Source organism: Geotrypetes seraphini, chromosome 2 (genome assembly GCF_902459505.1).
Source record: "Geotrypetes seraphini chromosome 2, aGeoSer1.1, whole genome shotgun sequence".
Lineage (NCBI taxonomy): Eukaryota > Metazoa > Chordata > Amphibia > Gymnophiona > Dermophiidae > Geotrypetes > Geotrypetes seraphini.
In genome coordinates, this window is record NC_047085.1 from 444,473,871 (window position 1) to 444,501,789 (window position 27,919).

The window sequence follows — 27,919 nt, forward strand, 5'->3', positions numbered from 1 at the left end:
TGAAATTTAATTTGGAGAAATGCAAAGTGATTCACATTGGGAAGAATAATCCAAATCATAGATAAAGGAAGAGCAACTGAGAACGTCTGCCTATAACTCGTCTTTGCCCACAGTGAGGACTGCTGAAAGGGCCTGCAGATGTCTCCATGTCCACACCTGACTCCTGGTTCTGCCCCTGCTTGTTTATGCACACCATCATTCTGACTGATTTCCCCTTGAGAAACAGCCAAATCCCCCCCCCCCCAAAAAAAAAAAGCTCAGTGGACCACCCAGGACACCAGGTAATTTATTTATCAGGATGCCTCCTGGCTCAACCAGGTGCCCTGAGCCCCATGGTTCAGACAGTGAGATCCCCAACTGAGGAGACTTGCATCTATGGTGACCAGAACCCACTGCAAGGGATCCAGAAGATCAACTCTCAGCAGGTGAACTGGACTGTTCCACCAGGCTAGACTGAGCCTCACCTTGGACAGCAGAGGTCAATGGAAGTACTGCAAGGCCAACGCCCATTAAGACAACACAGCCAACTGCAAAAGGCACATATGAGCCCTTGTCCAAGACACTACCCTCCAGCATACTGACCCTTGAGTCCAAGAGCAAGAGCTGCAACTAATCCCAAACCATGAGCTCTGGAAGATTGCACAACTGGCACAACTGCACCTGGAAATTCTCTGCCCACTCCTCCAAAAGTAAAACTATCCCTCTGGCCATGTTGGTGCAGATCCCAAGATACTCCAAGGACTGAGACAGGGCCAGATGGCTCTTGGAATGGTTCACTACCCAGTTCAAGGATTCCAGGAAGGAAATGACCTGCAAAGTAGCCAAACTGCTCTCTGAAGTCGAGTTAGCCCAAATCAGCCAGTCATCCAGGCAGGGATGAACCCAAATATCCTGATGCCAAAGGTGTGCAGCTACCAGTTCTGTCACCTTGGAAAATATGCAGAGTACCACAGCCAGGCCAAAAGGCAAAGCCCAAAACTGAAAATGCCACCCCAACGCACAGAAGCACAGATATCTTTTGTAATGGAGAATGGGAAGGTAGAGGTGGGCCTCCATGAGGTCCAAGGAAGTCAAGAACTTCTCTGGCCGCACTGAGGCAATGACAGAGTAAAGCATAATCTGAAAGCATCTACCCCTTTAAGGTCCAGGAGGGGGGTAAAAGGAATCAATCACCCTTCTTCAGAACCATGAAATAGATGGAGTCCCTATCTAGGCCATGCTTCCCAGTGGAGCAGGTTCCACTGTTCCAATATCACAGAGATGCTGAAGGATAAGACTAACTGCCTGGTGCTTCAGAGCTATAGCTGCAGGGGAAAGATCATGGAATGAGTCCAAATCCGGATGGGCAAACTCCATGGGAACCCCTTCTCAACCACCCCCTGGAACTCACCGATCTTAAGTGATGTAAACAACCTCACTGCAGAAGAGGGAGTCTGTTTCCCACTGGACAGGAGAAGTGACAGTGGTCCTATCAGAGGGCCCAGCTTTCTTGGGCCAAGAAAGGACCCCTGCCTGAAGGGTGTACTCTGCACCCTACCTGGGCCAAAGGGTGCCAAGCAGACCTAAAGTGGCCCACCCCCTTGAAGCCAAGAATCATTGTGAACTCTTGCCATAGCTCAGGGAGATGTAGAGTCATACTCAGGGTTGTGGAGTCGGTACATAAAACCTTCAATTCTGACTATTTATGGTACTTCCACTCCAACTCCTTTATATATCTATATAGGTGCTGCACTACATGTAAGGTGTGGCTTCTTGGGATTTTTATTTAAGTTAATCATTTATGGTCAACTATTATGGATTTGCCATTTGTGTGTGTGAGCTAGGTATTCTGCTAGTATGATTTTTATATGCAGCATTTTGTAGTAATTTGGCTTGTTCAGTTGTCTTGATAGTGGAGGCGAGATAGAAGAGGAGAGACAGGTGTTTTGTTGATCCTTGTTCTGTATTTGTAATTTATAAAATGATAGTTGTGCAGAATCTTGTTTCTTTTAATACTTTAATAAAATGATTTCAATATACTGTAAAATCATAACTATTCCAGGTTTGTGCAAATGGGATCAGACAGAGTTCATAGAAACGGCGTGGGGACAGGGACAAACTTTGTCCCTATATCATTCTCTAGGTGCCATTTTCACTAAAGAAAAATGAGATTCTTACCTTGGTAATCTTTCTTATAGATGTGTCTAATGGTTCTGAACACTAGGTTCTTGTATCAGAACTAGAAAGTTGCTTGCATAAAACTGTTAATCATGTTTTCAACTCCATCTCCTTCTCAGGTAGCTGCTCTTGCACCCTCAGTTCATACAAAAGCAATCAAGTAGCACTGTAATAAAAGACATTACTAGAATAAGGGAAATAGGGAAAATAGCTGACATCACAATAGGTTCAAGGTTCAAGGTTTATTAATATTTGATTTATCGCTAAATCTGTTTACAAAGCGATGTACATAAGTAAAACATAAAATACAGAGATACAAATTAATACGCAGTAACATAAGTTTAAGACAAGACAAACTTGAGATGGAGGGAAAGAAAGGGCAAAGATTACATTTGTTTTAGTTAGGAAAACAAATAAGGGAAAAAAACATAAGGGAAAGGGTTTGGTTAAAAAATTAAAATGCTAAGAAAAGATTACATAATATTAAGAATTAAAAGCGTCTTTAAAAAGGTGTGTTTTCAAAGATTTTTTAAAAGAATGCAAATCTCTTTCAATTGTAATAAATTGTGGAAGAGAATTCCACCATTGTGGGCCCATGACAGAAAACATGTCTGCTCTTCTTATTCCTATTGTTTTAAGGGAGGGTATGACTAATAAATTTTGGGAGGATGATCTTAATGAGCGTATGGGATTGTAAGGAATTAACATTCTTGATATAAACTGAGGCTCATTATAAACTAAAGTTTTAAATATAAGCAGCAATACCTTGTATAAAACGTGCAACCCGCAATAACCATGTATAGAGCTCGTATATAACCATGTATATAGCTACTCGTATGTCCTGCTATCAAGCAAACTCTTAAACCAGACTAAATGATCTTGAGGATGTTCCTATGCAGTATCTGTTATTTTTTTGTTTTGTTTTTATCTTCTCAGCTCCTCTGAGACACAGAGAAATTGGCAGAAGGCAGGCAAAGTCCACTCACAGGGTGGGGATTCAGGACCACTTAGACAGACATAGCTACAAGAATGAAGATTTACAAGGTAAAAACCTATCTTTCTTTCTAGTAGCAATGTGTTTAGTGGTCCTGAACCCTAGAGACATGCCAAAGAAGCCCACAGAGTCTAGGGTGGGCCCGCTAAGCCTGCCTTCAAAACAGAGGACCCGAAAGTTGCATCTTTCCTGGCTGCTACGTCCACCCCAGAGAACTTGGTAAAGGAATGAAGGGAAGAGATCATGTAGCTGCTTCACAAATCTCCTCAAGCAAGACAGCACTAGTCTCCACTCAAAAGGCAGCAATCCGTCTAATGGAGTACGCTTCAATGTGATCGGGGGCTGTTTACCATAGCTCCCATAAGTGGATGAAATGACCTTTTTAATCCATCTGGAAATCAAGTTTTTAAGATGCTAGCCTCCCTTTCTTGACATGACAGGTCAGACCAAAAAAAAGAGATCCAAAAGGCAAACGTCATTGGTAACTTTGAGGTACCAAAGAAGAAGCAGGCAAATGGACTTCCAGAAGGCCAAGACTACTTTGGATAATAAGGATGGACTCGTGCATAAGGAGAGCCCTGCTTTAGTAATCTTAAGGAATACCTACCTCCCTGCAGAAAAGAGCTTTTAACTCAAACTCATCTTGCCAACATAATCACTACCAGGAAACACTGTCTTGACTGTAAGAACCCAAGGAAAAGCCTCCTGTAAGGGCTCATAAAGATCAGTTACTGAGATCATGCAACACCATGTTAAGGTTCCCGAAGGGAAAGGGAAATGCACCAGAGGGTACAACCATAAAGCCCCTTTAATGAGCTGGGCAACATCTGGGTGAGAGGCCAGGAACCTCTTTCCGCCCAAGTTTAGGTAACAGGAAAGGTCTGCTATCTGCACTGTCAAAGAACTTACCGACAGCCCTTCTGAAGTCCTTCCTGCAAAATGACCAGGACTACTGAGATCAGAGCTTGCAAGGGCTCTACATCCTTCACTACACACCAGCACTAAAAGCATTTCCAGACCTTAACATAGGCTGCCACCATGGATGGCTTCTTAGCTCTGAAAAACATGATGATGACCACGTCAGCTTGTCAAGGCTACCAGCTCAAAATTTTCTGGATTCTAGATAGGAACCAGTCCCTGAGAAGCTCCACTTGGACCATAAGTCTGAGGCCTTCGTTACTCTGGAGATGGATTAGGACCATATACCATTGTCTGCAAGGCCAAACAGGCATCACTAAGACTACCAATCCAGGATGGATCGCAATCCTGTAAATAACTTTACCAAGTATGGGCCATAGGGAAAACATATACAAGAACTCATTCTCCAGTCACAGTTGAACACACACATTCAATCCTCTACTTCCAAGCTCGCATCTGAGGCTGTAAACACGAGGTACCTAGTCGTTAACACAGTGAACATTCCTCTGGGTTGAGAATCTGCCAACTGAGAAAACCAGCTTGCACATTTTCCACTCATGCCACGAGTGCGGCTGAGAGAGATTACAAGTGAGCTTCCACCCATCATTAGATAACGGGGCACTTTAGGTTCCAGCTGACTCTTCATGAGGTGGACTCTCCATCATGGAGGAGTTGCACCACTCTCAAAACTGCCAGCTCACTTTCCTCCTTGGAAGGAATTCTGGTGAGCCTATCATCCAAAAATGCGTGCACTGGAATCCCAGGTTTGTGGAGATGCACTGCTACCACTACCATCACCTTGCTAAAGGTGTGAGGTGCCATGGTCAGTCCACATGAGAGCACACAGGACTGGAAATGCTGTTCCAGTACATTAAATTGCATATACTTCCTGTGGGCTGGGAAAATGGGAACGTGTAAACAAGCCTCTGTCAAACTGAGGGAGGCAAGAAATTCCCCCAATGTCACTGTCACTGTTATCGACCGCACAGACTCCATGCAGAAGTGTAGTACCTTCAGTGCCACATTAAGTGACTTGAGGTCCAGAATCGGCCTCCAGTTGTCTGAGTCTTACTTTGGTCCAATGAAGTATATGGAACATCTGCCTGAGCCCAATTCTGTATCCAGGACCAGCTATTTGACCTGAAGAGCTAGTAGCCTTTGCTCAGTAGCCCAAACTTTGAGGGCTCATCCAGAGAATGTACAAAGTGGGCTGGTAAGGGGGCACATAACTCAATTTTGTATCCTTCCCAGACAACATCCAGAATCCAGTGATCTGTGCAAATCTGAAAGCAGGACCAACCAAAACGCAGACAGTCTGCCCCCTATCTGAGGAAGTTCAGCCCTGTCCTGGCATCACTGCTCTTACCTGGGAGGAGCAAGAGTCCAAGGCTTGCTGTCTCCCCTTGAATCTCAGATGCAATCCCTGAAAGGGTTTTTGCATTGTTTGGCCTCCCACATCTGTAATCTTCAGGACCCTCAAAAATTGCACTGTCCCAAACTCCAGGCCATTCTGCGTCCACTGTCAGGTAAGGCCTTGGGATGACGGACCACCACACTGGCCATCAGGACATCTAGGCTCTTACCAAATATCACCTATCCTTGAAAGGAAAGCCTGCTCAGCATAGCTTTAGAGGCAGAATATCCTGCCCAATGTCTAATCCAGAGCATCCATCGGGCAGAGACAGCATAGGCTCATAACTCCAATAAGATCGTACAGAGCATCCGTAATATAATTCACCCCAGAAAAGAGCATTTGGCAATCTTCCTTAGCTTTCGGGTCTGAGGACCTAGATAGGTGGGTGTGACAAACATGTGCCACAAAGGAAGATGCAGCTGCCACCTTAATCCCTAGGGCTAAGCCTTCAAATTGCCACTTGAGGAGTAAGTCCACTTAAGGTCCTGGGTATCCTTAAACATCACCCCTCCTTCTCTAGGCAGGGAGGTTCGTTTAGTGACCTGTACTACCAGTGAATCCATTTTCGTATGACCCCTAGCAATGAATATCTGGGATTGCTGTGAACGCAGGAGGTAGCCGGTCTGCCTCTTGTGGTCTGGATCTTGAGGTCATAGGTTCACATGTCTGATAGATGATCCTGAGATTCTATGGTCTGATGTAAGTCCAGGCAGAAAAGGGTCACACAAAAATCAAAATCCTTGACATTATCACTTATGTTATAGAGGGAATATGTTTTAAATAGACACTGATAGAACGAGAAGATGCAGGTGAAATAGAAAAGAAGTGGGCTATACAAATCTTTTTTTTTTTTTTTAAATTAAAGTGCGCGTAAAATCTCACTTCTCTATATCTGAAAAGATTATCCGCAGCTCTTGTGCATTTTTTTATTTTATGTTTATTTTGTCTAATTTGTTTTAGGTTATTTCCTCTATTCTGATGTTTTCACTATAATAGTGTATTATTGTATGTAATTAATTTATGTTGCTAGTGTTATTTGTATTTGATGTATTTACTTGGTAAAATTAATAAAAAATATTTTTGAGGAAAAAAAGAGCTGCTGGAAATCTGGCACCATTGGATACCAGTTAGCCATAGGTGTTAGCCCAGGGGGTTCCCACACTTTTTTGGCTTGCGAGCTACTTTTAAAATGACCAAGTCAAAATGATCTACCATCAATAAAATTTTTAAAAACACAAAGCACACTGTATGCAGAGAAAATGTTAATTATCATTTGTATTCGGGGGGAGTTTTCAAAGGTCAAGGCAGATGACTTTAAAATGTGCAATGTCACCTCAGTAACAACTATACAAAAATAGACAAATATACCCCTTCCCCTTTTACTAAACTGTGATAGCGTTTTTTAGCGCAGGGAGCTGTGCTGAATGCCCCTCGCAGCTCCCTGCGCTAAAAAACACTATCGCGGTTTGGTAAAAGGGGGCCAGTGCAAAATATAGACAGCAGATATAAATTCTCAAAATGGACACATTTTGATCACTAAATTGAAAATAAAATCAGTTTTCCTACCTTTTTGTCTGGTGATTTCATGAGTCTCTGGTTGCACTTCCTTCTTCTGTAAATCCAATATTTTTTTCTTTCTACCCCCTCCCCTTTTTTGTCTCTCTTTCTTTCTCCCCCTACCCCCTCTTTATTTCTGTCTCTCTCTCCCCCTGCCCTCCTCTTTATTTCTATCTTTCTTTCTCTCACCCCCTGCCTGCCCCTCTTTCTCCCCTGCCCCCCCAAGCCATCGCGCCGATTTCTCCACTTCCAAGATTCTTTCTCTCTCCCTGCCCTCCCCCCAAGCCAACACGCCAATATCTCTTTGCTTTCCCGAGCAAGGCCTGGCACGTACAAGCGCCGTACCCACAAGCCGTACCTCCGACGTCAATTCTGACGTTAGAAAGGAACTTCCAGGTTAGCCAGGCAGCAATTGGCCGACCCATAATTGACGTCGGAGGTGAAGGCTTGTGGGTCCGGAGCTTGCACGTGCCTGGCCTGGCTCGGGGAGGCAGGAAGAATAAGATCGCATTGCCTTTGCGATCTACTGTTAAATTGCAATCAACCATTTGGGCACCCCTGTGTCAGCCACTCGAAGGAATCCCTCTGGTGACCCCTAGTGGTCAGTGACCAGTTTCGTCTAGATGCGAGAGAAAAAAACACAGTCAGAGCCACAGAGCTGCTCATAACTGAGGAACTGGAGGAACTGCCACTTTAACTCTTGCAGCGAGGTAGAAATAATACTCAAAAGCACAGAGGCCTTGAACAGTCAACGTACTATGGGTCTGCCCCCTGATCCAGAGTTACTACCACCTTTTGCCTGCTATCCTCCTGCAAGGAAGTAGACTTTTCCAAAAAACTTCATTCTAGGATAAAGTTGCATGAAAGTAGACCTACCATCCCCCCATTCAGTGCCAGACTGAACCTCCTGGTCCAAGTCTGTGTCCTCGTCTGGTTGGGGCACCTGCTTAGGGGAGAACCTATGCACACTGCCATTGGTGCGCTGTTTACAGATGCTGAGGACCCTTGGCAGTTCAGATAGGCATTGCACATAACATTCACAAAACCTGGGGAGAAGCATTGTGCCCAGGGTCTTGTAGACCCTGGCAGGGACCTTCTGCCAATCCTCCTGGGCTCCACGGCACCCAAGAAACTGTGCTTGGCCAATAAAGATTCAGAGTGTCTTGGATAGGGTCTCTTTCCCTGGAAATGTGCCTCCTGTGCATCCCCAACCTTGGGGGACTTGAAGAAGGCAAAGCTCGAGACTCCTGCCCTTCACCCGCACATGGGACATGAACATTCCTCAGCCAGCCAAATCGAGGGGCTCTGAGGCAGAAGAAAGCAAAGGAAAAAACAAAAAAGATTTTTTAAAATCCAAGATGGCTGCCACAAAAAAAACCTGTGCCATAAACTATTATTTGTGAAATAAGAAATTTAAGCATTATAATATTTGCCTGACATACAATTTAACTTTATTAGGAGTCGGAGTCGCAACTCCCTCATATCCTTCATCAGCATCTCCAAATCATCACCAAAGAATTAGTGCCTCCTAAAGGAAGCTGACTCAAAAGATTCTTGTAGGTTGCATCCATACCCAGTGGCAAAGCTACAAATAACAGCAACTTTCAACACTGCCACCAAGTGACAAGCCAGATGGACCAGAGGGCATTCACCAAAAAGGCCTTCTTAACTTCAGGCAAGACATCTCTGGAGACCCTAACAACCACTGGAACCAATGGAGCACAGAGCTACATAACCACCACAAACAGCCTGAACACTAGGGCCCCCACCAAAAATGCTAGGCAGATCTGCTGTGCCACATTTTTTTCCATTGAGCTCCTTAAAGGTTGAGCCCCTTTGGATACAGTGGTTGCCTTTCTGACAACACTTCTCAGCTTCCTCAGCGAAGGCACATGGAATTTAGAGCCCCTACCACCCCAAAGGGACCATGTGGGGACTCCCACTCCACTGTCATCATGCAGATGAGGACCTTATGTAGCAGAAAATGCTTTGGAGCCCTGGTTCCATGACCTTATTTTTTTAGTATTTAGTATTTTTAATATTTAACAGTATTTTGTATTTTTTTGATCTAACAGACAAGACAGTTCCTCATGGCAAAATAGGTAGAACCTATAGGACTGCTCTTGTACAGCCTCCAGACAGGAAGGTCCTTGAAACCAGAGTCCATTGGGGATTAGGAGTCCAAGAGGAACTCAGAAATCTCCAATTCCTGTGAAAAACTCAGACCTTTTAGAACACCCTATAGCCTTTCAGTGCTATAGAGATGATAAATAGTAGTAGTAGTAGCAGCGGCAGTGGCAGTGGCTTGGGGAACGGCAGGGAGAAAGAAAGAAAGGGGGCAGGCAGGGAAACAGAAGGAAAGAAGAGAAACAGAAAAAAAGAAAGAAAGGTCAGGGAGAGAGGAAGAAAAAGTTGGGGGAGGGAATGAGGTGTGGAGGAGAGAAAGCATACAGGCTGATAGAAGGGAAGAAAGATTGGATGCACAGTCAGAAGAAGAAAGTGCAACCAGAAATCACCAGACAAGGTAGGAAAAATGATTTTATTTTAAATTTAGCAAAGTGGAGGCAGTATTACCACAGTTTTCAAAGGAATTTGCCCAAATAACTTAATAGTTAACTGGGTAAATTCCCAGAGATGAAAACGTCCCTTCACTTACTATGCACAGTTCTGAATTTATATCTGCTGTCTATATTTTACAATGTGGTCACCTTTTACTAAACCGCAATAGTGGTTTTTAGCGCAGGGAGCCTATGAGCGTCAAGAGCAGCGCTGGGCATTCAGCGCAGCTCCCTGCGCTAAAAACTGCTATTGTGGTTTAATAAAAAGGATGGAGGGTATATTTGTCTATTTTTGTATGCTATAAAAACCAAATACAGAGAGAGACTGAGAGCTGTTGACGAAGAGCTACGTGTGTGTCTTTCTTCGATTCCAGCCAGAATATCAGCTTTGTGTTCAGCCAAACAGGCCCAGGTTTTGCACTGAATAAAGTATTTTATAATTTTTCACTATTCTGTTTACTTAATATTTCATAATAAAGTAATTATAAAATACTTTCTTTGTGTTTATTTGATTCCTATTCAAGAGAATTACTTTATATATAGTCAATATAGGCACAGAGTTAAATTTTTTAACATTTTCTAATGGTGGTGTGCCTCGTGATTTTTTTCATGAAACAAGTGCGCCTTTGCCCAAAAAAGGTTGAAAAACACTGGTATAATTAACAAGCTCAGCAGAATAGCCACAGTAGTCACAGCTAGGAGTCACACAGCTGCAAGCCCTGATGAAGCACATCTTTAGACTAAACATAGCCACAATCGGGAATAATTTTTATTTCATCTGTTCTCAAATAAATTGTCTTCTACCTGCATTACACAGTGTGTTTGGTCTGCTTGCTATCTGCTCTGTTCCAGCATTTGCAGATCAATACCTCTCATCATTCAGCTGAGATATTTTTGCATTCACTGCCTCCAGTATCTGGAAATATATCTTACAGATATTTGTCAATGATAACCTGAAAATATGACCAGCTACAAGAGTTTGAAAACTGCTCCTAAACACTAGTGGATATAAGATCTAGATTAGGGTTTAAAAACGGTGAATGCTACAATACAAAAATTTAATCATAAAATCCTAATATCTCAAGAGAATTTTAATATCACTATAAATCCATATGAGTACGACTATGGAGAGTTCTTTCAGTTCATAACAATACAAAAAGTAGCATTTCACATTGTTTTGAGAGTGTTTAAAGTCATGTCCATTAAAATCTAATTGGAGTTGAACATCTGCAAAAGCTGCTTTAATTGGCTGGGAAAATGCTATATACATTTTATAAATAAAAGCCTAAATATGAGAAAATTCATTTGTGTGTCTATGGAAGTGATTAAATGATGCCTCTGTATTTGCACAAACAAGGGATTTTTGGTATATGTTAGAAAGCATTAATAAAATATCTGATGAGTGCTCTGTGTGTTTTTTAATGGCTTTTCATCAAATTGTGCAAAGCATTTTCTCTTTAAATGGTACAGGGTCATGGACTTAATATACTATCTTTGTCGTACAACCAAAGTGGTTTACATATTTTATGCAGGTACTTTTTCTGTTCCGACTAGGCTCACAATTGATTTTTTTGAACCTGAAAAAAAGGAGGATTACATGATTTGGTCCAAGATCACAAGGAGCTGCAGAGGAAATTGCTCCCCAGTATTACTTTATACCAGGCCTGCACAACTCCAGTCCTTGAGGGCCGAATCCAGTCGGGTTTTCGGGATTTCCCCAATGAATATGAATTGAAAGCAGTGCATGCAAATAGATCTCATGCATATTCATTTGGGAAATCCTGAAAACCCTGGCCTGGCGAGGGCCTAAGTTATACAGGCCTGCTTTATACAATACTTGCTGTTCAGGATACTTATTTTCTAGATTTGAAATACCTTCTTTCTATGGTACAACCAAAGAGCTTTACATAGTATATTTAAAATCTATCTTCTGACATGTACCCTATTTTTTATTTAAGTTTTCACTTTTATATTTCCTAACGTCAACCCTCTTACCCTCTACCCTGTCTGGGCAGCTCTGGGAACCTTCATGAGAATGAGAGCTAGAAAGAAACCGCCACTGATAAATAATCTCAGACACTTTCACTGAGTGTCAGAAGGGGTCGCCACTACATCAGAAGCATTCTTCCTTCCTTTCTGGGGTTACTGCGGATGGCCATACTAGATGGGCCATTTGGCCTTTATCTGCTGTTTCTATGTTTCTATGACTATTGTGGACACCAAAGAGGTTTAATTAATGGGAGACAGAGTCATGTGGCAATGCTGAACACTATCTCTGGACTGGTGCAGTCTCCTGTCAATTAAACTTCCTTGGTTTCTAATAAGCTGTTTTGGTGGTGAAGCAATATGGCAACAAGCTCCACCTACTGGCTTCACGTCAGGTAATGGACCAAGTCCACTCCCACCATCTCCTGTTGCTTAAACCTCCTTGGTTGACACAGATCCAATCAGTCCACAAGGACAGAGAAATCCCTCATGCAACTTGAATCATGGGATAGATCCAAAGTCAAAATCATTTGGTGATAGTGTGAGCCCTTCAAGAATATTCCACAACTAAATGGTAGGAGGGTGTTAGAAGGGAAAGTGATTGCTGAAAATTATAATTACTTAGACAACTTAAATGGACATTCATATTCTTTATTTCTCAAAGAGAAAGGCAATACATCATAAATTCACAGACTAAAAAATACAGGTAGCAGAAAACACAGTTCTTTCAGTTTTACATACCTGTGTCACTCCAGGTCCAGATGATAAAGCTGGCATGATTTAATAATATCACACAGGAATGGCAGAAAAGAACTTGGCAACCAGAGGGTAACTATCCGTTTCAGTTGAACTGCCCACTGGCAGCCAAGCAGGCCGACAAAGATTTATGCTATCTGCAAATGTCCCTAGAAAGAAAAGGATCATCATTTTACAATAAAGAACTGTGTTTAACATGCAGCTTAAGCATGTCAAGTCAAAGAATTTTTTTTTTTTTTTAGAACTTTAACTATTTAGTGCCTTTATACCCTAGAAATTAGGCTAGTTAATTTAAAGTGAATGGGTTATTCTAACTAAATCACAATGTCCTCATATTTTAATTTATACAAGAAATTGTTCCGAGTTACTAACAAACCTTTAAAATGATAAAATATACATTTTTTTAAAAACAGTTCAGTTATGTAGAATAATTTCTCTTGATAACTGGAAAATTTCAATTGTTTTCCCTTTAATATAATGTTGGCTTCAAATTACTAATAAATGTACTTGTCATGTCTTGTACTTCTGCAATAGTTCTCAAGAAAATATAGAAATTAATAATATGCAACTCTTAACACAAATTAAAATCGTACTGATAATTTCAAATGTTATATATCCTGCTTCCTCACAATGTATCTATGTCCCTGGCAGCATTCACATTTGGAAGCCAGTCACGAACATTTAATCTATCATGTGAACCAGACATGAAAGCATCTACTGTCATTTCTAACTGGCTTCCAATACTGCTCCTCTGAGCACTTAAGAACTACTGCTAGGAAACAACTTAGAATTATTATACAGAAACAGAAAATGACAGCAGATAAAGACCATATGGCCTATCAAGTCTGCCCATCCACATCAACTACTAAACTTTACTATCCCCTTTCTTTTCCTTTGGATATCCCTCTATACTTGCCCTATGCTTTCTTAAGTTCAGATACAGTCTTAGTCTCTACCACCTTTGCTGGGAAGCTATTTTACATATTCCTCTCACTTTCAGTAAAGAAATATTTCCTTATATTACTCCAGAGTCTGTCCCTTTTCATTTTCATCCTTTGCCTCCTCTTTCTAGGGATTCCTTTCAATGTGTTACCTCCTGCACACTTACACCTGGATTAGGCCAGCAGCGTGCTGGATTTTAAGAGAAAATGGGATAAGCATGTTGGATTACTTCAAGGAAGAAATTAGGGGGGGTCATTAAAGTGGGCAGACTTGTTGGGCCATGGCCCTTTTCTGCCGTCATCTTCTATGTTTATATGTTACCCCCCACCCTAAAACCTTTCTTCCTAAGTATACATGTTGAGGACTTTAAAAGAACATAAGAATAGCCATACTGGGTCATACCAATGGTCCATCTAGCCCAGTATCCAGTTCCCAAAAGTGCCCAATCCAGATCACAAGTACCTGGCAGAATCCCAATAGCAGCAACATTCCATGCTACCAATTCCAGGGTAAGCAATGGCTTCCCTCATGTCCATCTCATTAGCAGACTATGGACGTTTCCTTCAGGAACTCATCCAAACTTTTTTCAACCCAGCTATACTAACTGATGTTACCATATCCTCTAGTAACGCGTTCCAGAGCTTAACTATTCTCTCGGTGAAAAACATTTCCTCTTATTGTTTTTAAAAGTATTTTCCTATAAATTTCATCTGTCATTTGGATGCTCAGTCTTCCAATTTCTAAAGGTCTTCCTGCAGTTTTTTCACAGTTCACATGTGTTTTAACAACTTAAAATTTGCAGATGACATGAAACTATTCATCAGCTTCCATCATTCCTTAGCAACAGCAACAGATGAATCCAGAGACTAGTGGGATAGCACACATTTACCAGCAGGTGGAGATAGAGAAACTGATTAACAGGTGGTCCTATTGGCTGGTATGCCTCCTGTATCTTCAATATGCTCTATCTCCAGCAGGCAGACGGTTGCTATTCAACTAACTCCTGAATTCTGGCTGTGACTTGACAATTAATTTTTTTTCTGTTGAGAGTTCTCTTCAGGTAGACAGGGGTGTCTGGCTGAGTGGTGCCAGCTTTGGGAGTTGCACCTGAGCCCCCCTCCCCAGGTCCCTGCTCCATCCCCTCCCCTCCGCTGTATTGAGGGCTATTGTTGGTACTCTGTTTTCTTCTTTCCCAGTTAAAAAAAAGAGACCAAAGTGCAACATTGTACAATGAGGCCAAACGCTCTTTGGGACAGGAACCACTCCCCTAAGTCTAGAGTCTGCCAGCTGAGAAAATCAGCCTATACATTTTCCAGTCCCACTACATGAGTTGCTGAGAGTGCCTGAAGATGGACTTCTGTCCACCGGAACAACTGAGCCTCCCAGATGCAAGGGAGCACTTCTGATGCCCCCTTGTCTGTTCATGTAAGCTACTGTGGTGGCACTGTCGGAGAACACTTTCATTCCACGTACTACTCCAATGCCCTCTTCTGAGCAAGGACCATTTATAAATGTCAAAATGTATAGCACTGCGTACGCCTTTCAGCACTATATAAGTGATAAGTAATAGTAGTAGTTGTAGCGCTAGGCGAATGGCTTGGAGTTCTGGGCAATTTATAGACCACTTCCTTTATGGGAGGGTCCACTGATCCTGCACCAGATGACCACCACAATGGGCTCCCAAGCAGAACAGGCTGGTGTCAGTCATTAGGGTCACCCATGAGAAAATTCGGAGAAGTAAGCCTTTCGATAAGGTGTCCCCTTGGAGCCACCAATGCAAGCTGTTCCTTCCATTCCCTGTACAGGGAAGCTGCTGCTATAAGGCATGCCTCTGCGATGACCACCTGGAAAGCAAAGCATCCTGGAGAGGGCGCATATGCACAGTCGCTCAGGGAACTACTTCTAGGGTGGCCACCACTGAGTCCTGCATCTGACAACTGAGGGGTTTTGAGGCAGATGGAGGCTTAAAAAAAATAATAATAATTTAAAATCCAAGACGGCCATCACCAAAAAAATCACACCAAAAATGGCTTCCCTTAAAGTTAGAAAAAGCTCAAGGAAAGGGGTTTTGGAGGTGGGGGGACCCTATCTCTGGCCCCAGAAACCCTTAAATTCAACTTTTTCAGAACCCGCTGATTTTCCCCATAGAGAATAATTTATTTATTTTATTATTTAAAAAATTTCTATACTGTTTAAAACTAAACGGTTTACATAATTTCCATACATAATTTTGTAAAAACATAACAAAACAAACACAATCATCTTCTATATCATCTAGAAACTAAATCTACAAACTATTACCATAGCTTATATAATGAAAATAATGAATAACTCATCAACTGTGCATAGAGGAAAATTATTGGCTAAAAAAGGAATCTACAAATAATTGCATCTTGAGTAATTTTCAAAACATGCCCTTTTCACTACAGTTTCATATTTGGTTGTACTCACAGTGCTGCTGCTGGTGCCTGCCTGTATCAGCTTTGCTTTAGTCTGACTGACATGGAGAGAACCTTCTGCCTCAAATCCTTGTAGAACAGTCTAGATCTGGAAATCTTTGGGCTTCCAGTCAGACCAGAACCAACTGAAAGCTCAACTCCCACAAATACTCGCAATGCAACAGGGGCAGAATAAAATGCAGCCAGCTCCCTGAAACCCAAAGGGGCCCCCACAGCCTGAGCTCAAGCCTCTAATAAATCAAAAAGCGAGTAGGTTCCCAGGGAAATGGACTCTGAGACTCAAAGTAACAAAGCGGCTGTCTCATCAGGTACACCTGGGGGTTGCCCTGCGAGCTGCAGTCCGCCCTTGCTGAGTCTGCATGCTCTCCCAAGCAGAGTAGCCCCAAATATAGTCCCAATAAGGCTATTCTTATGTTCTTATTAAAATGAGCACTTCAGGTAATGTTCTAAACTTTTTGTCCACTTTCTACAGGCATAATTTATCAGCAGGGTCTGGGCTCTCGTAGTCTTACTTTCCTGTAAGCGTGGATTGGTTCAGGCACCAACATAAAAACAAAGCTAAAGAAGCTTAGACCCGCCACACAAAAAAATGGTCCCGATTCCCCACCCTCACCCCAGTTGAGCCCCCATCTCCCCCAGTCAAAACCAAAAGCAAAGCCTGGTGGTTTAGTGGGCTTCCTGAGACCCCTTGACCTCTCCCCCATACCTTATACTAAAAATCGGCAGGAGAGATGATCATTCACTCCTGGCAGCAGGCTTACCACCCCCCCCCCCCCCATGCCAGCACCACCTTATATTGAAGATCAGCAAGAAGGATACCCACTCCCTCCTGCCAGAAAGTCTGCCCCCCAACACCCCCTTTGTACCTTATACTGAAGATCAACAGGAGGGATGACCACTCCCTCCTGCTGGCAGGCCTGTCTCTTCAAAATGGCAGACCTTCCCTTTACTGGTGCATCCTGGGATGCACAAAGAGGGGCCTTAGGCTCCTCCCAGTGCATCCCAGTATTTAAAAACAATATTTATTTCTGCTGGTGACCATAAGTAACTTGAAACATCTAAGAGAAAAAGGTCACCATTCAAGAATGACAAAGATTTCCTTATGGATGTTAAGAGCTACATCACAGTCAAATAAAACTCAAGCCAGAGGTTTCAGTACAAAAACAAGAAGAGTCAAAGCCAAGGACACATTGTACAAATTAAGAAATGGCCCACAATTTGTACCTAATCTGCCTAACAGCAACGTCATGAAGAAAAATGTGAAAACGAAACCTAGCCATAAAGACTAGGACACTGAAGGCTGAACCTAGCTTACTGGGTGGGGTCTCTTGTCACACAACAGTATTCTCTAGTCTCCGTGGATTGTTTAAAAAGATATTTTCAAACAGCAATAGCTACTTTATTACTGATCACACATGTCTTTAATTTATGTGAAACTTAAGCTATGTCTCATGGAAAGCAACGGTTTACTGCAAATACCACATGGCTACATTTCACAAAATGCACTCTGACATCAATTACTGGTTCCACTAAAAACAAAATCTCCAAACCTGAAGATTCTGTTGCTTTTTGTGCAAACCATTTATTTCAATCCAGAAGACCATTCTTCATTTGTTATTAAGGCTTTTGACCATTCAGAATGGCTTAAATACTTGAATACATTAGAAAATGTCATTATCCCTTCCTAACTGCTTATACACGATCAGGAAAAATAAATGACCTGATGAAATTTTTACTAATAAAATATTTAATATTTTGTCAGAGTACAATAACTTTTTCAGAATCTGCAAATTACGTTACAGTTTTTCAGTGATATTATTTGCTTTGGCTGGGTTTAATTCACAAAGCTCTGGATTTTTTTTTATTTTTGGTCAGTAAGCAATCATAAGTAGCCTGACTGCTGTATGGAATCGATTTGCTGCAACACTGAAATACCAACTCCTTAGCATGTCCTGAGAGGGATTACCAAATATTCTTAAACTCAAGTTCAATTCAACTTTCCATTGAAGAAAAGGGATTCCAAAGCACAGAACAACTGCAGTTACAGAGTATACCTGAAGCATTTACAATACCCAACAGGATTCTAACAAAGGCTTCTTTTTGAAATTTCATTCTACTAGCTGTTCCTGCCTGTAATAATCATACTATCAGATTCTTCTGGCATCTAGCACATGGAAACAGAAAGATGTGAAGCACTGAGATGTACCACTGAATTTCCACCAGGCCCTTAGTAACCTCTCAGGCTTCTGAGGTACTTGTGACATCTAGTGGTTGCATAAAGGCAGAAACCTCCCATAAAAGAGAATTTAGTTAAGAACATAAAAACATAGACTAAGCCTTACTGGGTCAGACCAATTGTCCATCAAACCCAGTAGCCCATTCTCACGGTGGCTAATCCAAGTCACTATTACCTGGCCAAAACCCAAGGCGTAGCAATATTTCATGCTACTGATCCAGAGCAAGCAGTGGCTTCCCCCATGTCTTTCTCAATAAACAGACTTTGGACTTTTCCTCCAGGAACTTGTCCAAACCTTTCTTAAAACCAGCTACGCTATCCGTTCTTACCACAACCTCTGGCAATGCGTTCCAGAGCTTAACCATTCGCTGAGTGAAAAAAAATTTCCTCCTATTGGTTTTAAAAGTATTTCCCTGTAACTTTATTGGGTGTCCCCTAGTCTTTGCAATTTTCGACAGAGTGAAAAATCGATCCACTTGTACCCGTTCTACTCCACTCAGGAGTTTGTAGACTTCAATCATATCTCCCCCTCAGCCGTCTCTTTTCCAAGCTGAAGAGCCCTAACCATTTTTAGTCTTTCCTCATACGAGAGGAGTTCCATCCCTTTTATCATCTTGGTCGCTCTTCTCTGAACCTTTTCTAGCGCCACTATATCTTTCTTGAGATAAGGAGACCAGAAATGAATGCAATACTCCAGATGAGGTGCCACATTGACAGACTTGAGGTGAAGAATGGGCCTCCAGTCATCTGAGACATTTTTTGGCATGATGAAATATATGGAGTATCTGCTCAGTTCTTTGTCTGAGACCAGCTCTATGGCACGAAGGTCAGTAGTCTTTGCACCATTGCCAGACCCGAGGGCTATCTCCGGTTGGTCAGCTGGAGAATCTACAAAGCAGTCTGGAAGGAGGACACAGAACTCTAATTTGTAACCATCCCAAACAACTTCTAGGACATAAGAATTGCCTTACTGGGACAGACTGAAGGTCTGTCAAACCCAGGTCTTAAGCAGAGAATGATGCAAGGAAAAAAAAATTTGTCCCCGTCTCTGCCCCATCCCCATCCCTGCCCCGTCCTCGCGGACTCTGTCCCTGTCCCAAGGGCTGTGTCTGAATCCATCCACACCAAGTCTTGAATAGCTATTTTATATTGAAATTGTTTTATTAAAGTATAAAAAGGAACAATATGCTGTACAACTGTCATTTTATAAATCACAAACTACAGAAAAAGGAACAACAAAACCCATCTCCCCTCACCAATATCCCCTCCACTATCAGGAAAACTGAATGCTACATAGAAAAATTCATTCTAACAGAATACCTTGGTCACCACACAGAACCAAATGCCAAATATATAATAAGCTGACCAAAAATGATAAACATAAATTAAAACCAGATCTTATATATTCTAATCATAAAAGAGAAAATAAAATTATATTTCTACCTTTTGTTGTCTGAAAAAGAGAAAAATAAAATTATTATATTTCTACCTTTTGTTGTCTGGTCATTATTCAAATCATGTTGGTCCCAGGATTTGGTTTCTATTTGTCTTTCTGTTGACTCGCTTGCCAGGGTTCTCCTGCCCATTTGAAGTTTTCTTCTTTCTCCGTGCTCTATCATCTATCTTCCTCTCTGTCCTCCCCTTCCCTGTCCTGGAGGTCTGGCATCTTTCTTTTTTTATAGTCTTTATCACTGCAGTCCAGCATTTCTCTAATGACCACTACCCCACCCCACCTTGTTCCCCTCCTCCAAGGGATCCAATAAAGTAGTTCTCTTGCACTCTCTGGGCCACCGGCAATGTGAGTGAAGCTTTCCCTCTGTTACTGCTTCATGCCTAAGCATGGCTAGGAAGCAGTAGCAGAGGGAAAGCTTCCAGCTGTGGAAGGCAGCGTGTTTACTTCACTCACTCTGCTGGTGGCCCAAAGAATGAAAGAGCAGCTGCAGCAATGGATCCCACCATCCCCAAATCCACCATCTCTCCTCTTCTCAACTACCCTTTCATCCAGCCTCTCCCCCCCCTTCCTCTCACTTTTTTTTTTTTTTTTTTTGGGGGGGGGGATATTTGTTCAATTGAGTTAGTCTTTTCTCCTTCTGTTTTGTGATGTATAGGAGGACATAACCTGAACACCCCCTTCAAAAATCTGGTCATGTCTGGGTGAGAGGCCAAAGAACCCTTTTCCACTTGAGCTCAAAAGCACAAGAGACCAGCCATTTGAACTTTAAGTGATCCTACCGCTAGACCCTTCTCTAATCCAGTTTATAGGAATACCAGGAGCACCGCAATTGGTGCTTTAAAGGGCTCCACGTTATCTTTGGCCCACCAAAGCTGAAAAGCCTTCCAGGCGTTAGTATAGGCTGTGATTGTCATAGGTTTCTTAGCTCCTAAGCAGAGTAGTGATGACTACTTCCTAGTAGCCTTTTCACATTATGGGAGTGTGCTCAACTGCCATGGCCGTAAGCACCAATGCATTCCGATACTCCATGGGAACTGGACCATGACTAAGGAGATCCTGATGAACTGGTAGCTTGATGATTTTGTCCCTTTGTATATGAACCAGATCTACATACCATGGTCAGTACGGGTATCAGGTAGTATAAGACCTATTAATATTAATACAACTTAACATACCGTTACATTAACGGGTGCTAGAATATATGTGTGTGTCTGATCTTTATTTCTTTCTCTCCTCTGTCTCCTTAGCCACTTTTTCCCTGTCCATTCTCCCTTCTTTTTACCTCCCTGTGTCCACCACCACCCCTTCACTGTCCCCTTATCCCAGCAGCAGCCCTTCTCCTTTGTTTTTACCTCCCCCTGTCCATTCAGCACCTCTTCCTGCTCTCCCTGTCCAACAATAAGCATCCCTTCCTTTTTTTTCCCCGCTGTCCATCATCACCTCTTCCTGCTCCCTCTGTCCAGCAGTAGGCCTCCCTTCATTCCCCCCCGTCCATCTAGCATCTCTTCCTGCTCCCCTGTCCAGCAGTAGGCCTCCCTTCATTTTTCCCCCCTGTCCATCAGCACCTCTTCCTGCTCCCCCTGTCCAGCAGAAGACCTCCCTTCATTTTTCTCCCCTGTCCACTACCACCCCTTAACTGCTCCCCTTATCCAGCAGCAGCCCTTCTCCCTTTGTTTTACCTCCCCCCTGTCCATCAGCACCTCTTCCTGCTCTCTCTGTCCAACAATAAGCATCCCTTCCTTTTTTCCCCGCTGTCCATCAGCATCTCTTCCTGCTCCCCCTGTCCAGCAGTAGGCCTCCCTTCCATTTCCCCCCCCTGTCCATCAGCACCTTTTCCTGCTCCCCCTGTCCAGCAGTAGGCCTCCCTTCATTTCCCCCCCCCTGTCCATCAGCACCTCTTCCTGCTCCTCCTGTCCAACAATAGGCCTCCCTTCATTTCCCCCCCTGTCCATCAGCACCTCTTCCTGCTCCCCCTGTCCAAACAATAGGCCTCCCTTCCTTTTCCCCCCCCTGTCCATCATCACCTCTTCCTGCCCCCCCTGTCCATGGAGTTAGTACAGGGCCGGGTCTCTGCCGTTCTCCCGAGTTTTTTTATTTACTCGGATAGAGTCCTTGCCGCACCCCCTACCCTTCCCGCGTACCCGATTACGAACTCGGCGATTCAAGCAGCCTGTGCAGCAGTCTTCACACGCTGCTTCAGGTTCTTCTACTGCCCTGATTTACTCTGGCACGTCCCTGATGACATCATCAGAGACGCGGCAGAGCAAATCAGGGCAGTAGAAGGGCCTGAAGGCAGCGTGTGAAGACTGCTGCACAGGCTGCTTGAATCGCCGGGTAGGTAGTCGGGTCAGCGGCAAGGGAAGGGGGGTGAGCTGCAAAGGACTCCTCTGGTCTGTTGCGGAGGGCGGCCCGGCTCCATTTCTCGATTCATTCTGGAGAGGGGGGGGCAAATGCGCTGTGTTGGGGGAAGGGTAGGCAGACGCGGGGACCGGGTTGCGCGCTTTCACGCTCAGTAGATTTTGCAGCTACTGTGGTGCCTGAGCTGCAGGAGAGGGAGCGGGTTGTGCGCGGCGGGGGAGTCCCCGACTGCCCCAGCTGCAGCTTCTTCGTCGTCAGTGATGTTGGAGAGGGATTGGACTGGTGAGGAGCTTCGGAGGCTGCTGCTGTTCTCACTTTTCCTGAGTGAGCCAGTTGCCATGTGTGACGTAAAAAGCACGCATGCGCACTCGTGCTCGCCACTTCCCGACAGAAAAGGGATCAGGGAACACGCGGAGCAAAGTGCGCATGTGCGGCTAGCAAATTATATTATAGATATATATATATATTACACACAATCAGTTTGCATTCTCTGAAACACAGGTGTAGAGAAATAAATTACAAGTTGTTTAAATTTACCTGAATTGGCAGCAGATTTGAAGCTATTTTCTAGATACTTTGAGCCAGCTTATGTATTAGCAATTACCACCATAAACCTGTCCTGCTTCAGCACAGCTAGGCATCTGCTGTGGTGAGCTCAGAAAAACCCATATTTAGTTTTAAATTTAGACAGCTCTAGTTAACTCAATATTACCAGTTACAGGAAATTCAGTACAAACTGATTTGGCCTTTTGTGGTAGCAATATACAAATTTACCCTGCATCACTCATTTGGTAAATATCTTAGTTGGGATATGCACCACACCACTACTACATATATAAACATCCACTCAAACAACATAAATAAATATTTAAAAGACTACACCCTTTCTTAGTGTAAGCAAACATGATCCATGTAAAGCCTTCTTGCTACAGCACATTTCAACTAACAACACACTTGTATTCAAGATGGAAAAAAAAAAAACCAAACTCTCAAGTTACTGAAATCTGAGTACATTACTGGCCCAGCATAGTAAAGCAGAAATGATGATAGATGATGACCAATAGATGACTCAGCCACTCTGCACAGCTGAGATTACTGCACTTGGGTAAAACGTGCACATACAATGTCTGGAAAAATGGGGGCCCCCAACATTCTTCACAATAATAACCAAAAAAGAAATGTGCTATTATTTAAAAAAAAAAAAAAAGTACTATTACTGACAGGTTTTACTGCAAGATACTGTAAAAACCTGTATGAACCTTTGTTTTTCAAACTGACTTAATTCAGGAAGTGATCATTAAAGAGAGATTATGTACTTTACTACGCTCTTTTTCCAGTAAATAGGTGAGACAGTCTAGGACCAGGGTATGGCAATTCCGGTCCTCGAGAGCTGGAGCCAGGTCAGGTTTTCAGGATCTCCACAATGAATATGTATGAGATGGATTTGATGCACCTGCCTCCTTGAGATGCAAATCCTATCTCATGCATATTTATTGTGGAGATCCTGAAAACCTGACCTGGTTCCGGCTCTCAAACACCGGAATTGCCTACCCCCTGCTCTAGACAATAGTGTTCTTTCCCATACTTGCATGTTCTGCCAGAAGGAATCCACTCCGGATATTTTCACTCTGCCATCTGTAGTACTTCACTGATTGGTTAATGTGCCCTCTACAGTTCAGTACCCAAGCACTTCCTAGTCTAGGGCTGAGAGCCTCCAAGAAGCAGCTTGGAGAAGCATAAACAGACAAACTGTAAACAAGTGCAGAAAAGCCAGGGCAGGGAGTCTAGAATGTCTCGCCTCTCTACTGGAAAAGAGCTTATCCAGGGTAAGTACATAATCTCTTTTTCCAGTGCAAATAAGATGAGACATTCTAGACAGTGTTTCTCAACATGCGGTTATGTGTACCCTTAGGGGTACACGAGCCCTTGTTGGGGGTATGTACTGCCACGGATATTGCCTGCCTGTCCCATCCTCACCTAAGCCACCTCCTCACTAGTGATTTCTCCTTCCCCTGCCTGCTCCCCTCATCAAAGCAACCACTCAACCCCACTCCTCTCATCTGGATCCTATCTTTCTTTCCCCCACCTACCAGCTCCCTGCAACTTTACTTTTAAAACTTCTGGAAGCCAGCAGTGCAATGAAACTAGACTCCCGCCGATAGGATCCAAGATGGCCGTGGCCAAGACGTGCTGAGAAGTACACATCTGAACCACTCTGCTCCTCATAACTCTTTTTTTTTTTCGTGGGGGCTTTTGCGGCCAGATTTTCTTGTGATGCCGAAGAGGAAAGGTAGAAGTGCTGCTGGCGCCTCGCAGCGCTCCACTGTACTGACTCTCGGCAACATCGAGCAGCTACTGTGGCGGATGCAGGGAGTTGAAACGCAGACGTCTGATGTCAGCATGCTGAGAGTGCCGGGGCCAGGCAAGACCGGAGTTGCCTCTCTTAGGCCAGATACCACTCTTAGCGCCACCCCCCACAGCCCAAGATTACCAGCTCTCCAAGGGGTGAGGAAACCCCGGAGCTGGGGGAGGTCCTTTCTCCCGAGGCAAGTCAACATCATTATGGAGAACATGGAGGCAGAACTCCCTGCACAGGGAGCTTCTGCAGGACAATCAGAGGCTAGTCCAGCAGCAGGTGGTGGAACAACCCAAACGGAACAAAACCGAGGAAACTCTTCAGAGGGTGAGCATTTCTACACTCAACAAAAGTTTCCTATATGGGAGAAGCCAGCTCAGGTGACTCAAGTCCTTATGGGACTTAATGGCTAATTTTGCTAAAACTATTAGCCCTAATTTCCAATATAAAGACTAATTTCTAATATATAGACTAATTTCTAATATAGAGACTAAGCTGATTCAGCATACCAAGGAGCTTAAAGACTTAAAAGAAGATCTCACAGTTTCAAAATTATCTGTTCAAAAGCTTGACCAAGACTTATTATTGACTAAACAATTACAGGAGGGCCCTAGTTAAAGATAATGTACCTTAGAAGGAAGTTGGAAATGCTTGAGAACAATTCACGCAATAACAATCTGAGACTTATTAATTTTCCCAGACTAAAGGCAGTAACTCCTAGGGAGATGCTTAGAAGATACTTGATAGAAGTTCTACAGGACCCAGAAGATAACTTACCCCCATTCTCTCAAGTGTATACCTACCAAATAAAAATGGGCCTCAATCATAGGAAAAAGAATCTGATCAAGCACCATTGAATGTATCTGAAATTTTGGAAATGTCTGAGAAGGACATAGTAACATCTTCCACATTGATATTAACAGTAGCTCTTTTGATAGATAAAGTATGGTTACTGAAGCTTTTCTTTAAAAACAGACAGAAATAACTTCTTGGATGTAAAATTCAAATGTATACTGACCTTTCCAGAGAAACTCAAAAATGCCGCTGGGAATTTCTTCTTTTGAAACCATCCTGATGGGGGCTATGTTTTATCTGAGACATCCCTGCAAGTGTATTATTTGCCATCGCTAAATGTGTTTTCTTTGAACCTCAACAGCTGACTGCTTTCTTGGCTTTATCCCGAATGGATGTAGGAAAATCAAGTGCTCTATAAATTAATAAGTTACTCCTACTTCAGCACTATGTAAAGCATATTCTAAAATAGATATAATTTTCCTAATTTCTCGCTTGTTTGAAATCTTAAGATTCAAAAATTGAGGACTTGAGTCTTGTTTGCTAAAAAAATGTTCTTCAGTTTTAAGATATCAAGGTGTAAAGTCTTATACTTTGGAATATTAATGTCTTGTCTACTAACAACTTTCTGTACAAGTGTATACTTGATTTGTAATTTGAAAATTTATAAATAATAAATTTTAAAAAAGAAACTAGACTCCCGCCATCTGCCTGCCCCAGAAGTGTTCTTTCTGTAGCCTACACAGAACGCTACAGAAACACCATTTCCGGGGCACTGGCAGGTGGCAGGAGGCAGGCCTCATTCCGGATTCCCCAACTACCAGCTCCCCGCCGCTGTATTTTAAAATTTTCAGGCAGCTGTAGGCGCAATGAAGCCAGCCTACCACCATCTGCCTGTCCTGGAAGTGTTCTTTCTGCAGTATTCTGCCTACGCAGAACGCTGCAGAAAGAATACTTCTGAGGAAGGCAGGCAGATGGTGGGAGGTTGGCTTTGTTGCGCCTCCGGCTGCCCGAAGATTTTAAAATACAGCTGCAGGGAGCTGGTAGATGGGGGAATCGGGAACTGTGGAAAAATCGGATTCAGCTGAGAGGAGTGGGGGCTGGGAGTTGAGGAATAAGGAAAGGATAGATGCTGCAGGGAGGTGGGGGTGGGTGGAAAGGACAGATGCTGCGCAGGGGTGGGGATTAGGAAGGGAGGGAAAGAGATGCTGCCAGTGGGTGAGAGAACAGGAAAATAATTATTGGATATAGGTGTAGAGTGAGAGGGAAAGACATGGTGCCATGGGGGAAAGGAAGAAAGAGGGAAAATTGGGCCATAGAGAGAGAAAGGATAAAGGTAGAGATGCATGGGGGGAGCGAAGGATGAAAGGGAGAAATGTTGGATATGGTGGTGGAGAGGGAACAGAGGGACAGATTGAAGGGGATTCAAATGGAGGAATATACGACATAGGGATAGAGGGAGAGATGTGGCATGGTGCTGGAGAGGGGTGATAGAAGGAGAAATAAGCATGGGGCTGGTGGGCAGTGGTTTTGAAAAATGTTGCACATGATCCAGGGAATGAGAGCGGGAGAAATGTTGGATGTGCAGTAGAGGGGAATGGGAGAGATGCCTGGATCTCTCAAGACAGATGGACATGTGAGAGAGAGAGGAACACATGTTGCCAATACGGGTGGAGGAGAGAGGACGAAAAGCTGGACTCATGGAGGGACAGAGAGAGATGTTGGTTGGGGTAGGGAATGAGGTCTGGAGGAGATGAGCATGCAGGACTTATCTGCAACCCAGTGACAGAGCCACAGCCAATGCCACCACACCACAAAGGTGACCGCCAAGCAGGAAGCAAGACAAACCAGATCATTCAGGACATCTGCCAAAAAAGCTGCACCACAGTCCAAGAAAGACACCTCTGGGGACTCCAGAATTGCTGCAGGCACCAGAGCATGGCCTACGTGACATAACCTCCACATATGGCTGCCTGAAAGCTGAACAGTTCCCACCAAAAAGGCAAAGCAACTTTGCTGCTCCACTTTCTTATCATGATACTCCTTCAAGGCAGAACACCCTGAAGCAGGACCGCAGTCAGCTTCATGATCGCTGTAATGAGAGCGTCGACCTCGGGAAATGACCAATACTTCACTTATTCCTCCAGAACAAAGGAATAGAGGTGGTCCAGCATTTAAGATCACTGAAGAGGTCAATCCCACTCATCTGTATAAGGGAAAATGCTTGGGGAGGGGCCCACAAGCCACTCCACAGGATCCACATGACCAAAATTGTTACCAACTCAGGCTTCACAGCCCTGGTTTTAAAGTTGGTGTCACTACATTAACTGGGCTATGCAAGCTGAGAGAAAAATATAAAACACTATTGCAGTCACCAGTTTCAATCAAACTCAGTAATAATGAATGACAGTATAACTTCACACTTCATTGGCTCCAAACTCTATTTCAAAATTTTTGTGGCATTTTTTTTTCTTTCACAGGAATTGGGATGTAGTACAGCACAGAAACAGTACAGACCTACCATCATAATTCTAACAAAAGGGTTCACTTAAGAGCCAGTAGACACAGAGAATGACACGAGGAAAAAAAAATTTATCACCATTCCCGCCCCATCCCTGTGAGCTCGTTCCCGTCCCTGCCTCATCCTCGCGAGCTCAGACCCCATCCCAACCCCGCAAGCTGTCAGATCCCATCCGCACAAGCCTCGAATAGTTATAATTTTATACTGAACTTATTTTATTAAAGGTTAAAGAGAGACTATTCTGTATAATTGTCATTTTATAAACACAAATAATAGAGCAAGGATCAACAAAACCCCTGCCTCCCCTCCCTTTCACAAATAGCCCCTCCACTATTGTGAAAACTGAACAAACCAAATTACTACAGAGTGCTACATAGAAAAATCAAGCTAACAGAATATACTTCAGTTACACACAGCAGGAATAGTGTTAGGGGAGAGCAACTAGGGCAACTGTCTCCTGGT

General features: G+C 43.3%; 1 protein-coding gene across 1 annotated transcript in view; it reads right to left on the reverse strand.

Annotated features, from left to right (window-relative positions):
- Positions 1-12,484, reverse strand: part of MPP7 (membrane palmitoylated protein 7) — a 348,547-nt gene extending 336,063 nt beyond the window's left edge. Inside the window, exon 1 of the mRNA XM_033931438.1 lies at positions 12,326-12,484. The gene's annotated coding sequence lies outside the window, so the exon portion shown is untranslated. The remainder of the gene's footprint in view (positions 1-12,325) is intronic.
- Positions 12,485-27,919: the final 15,435 nt, after the last annotated feature.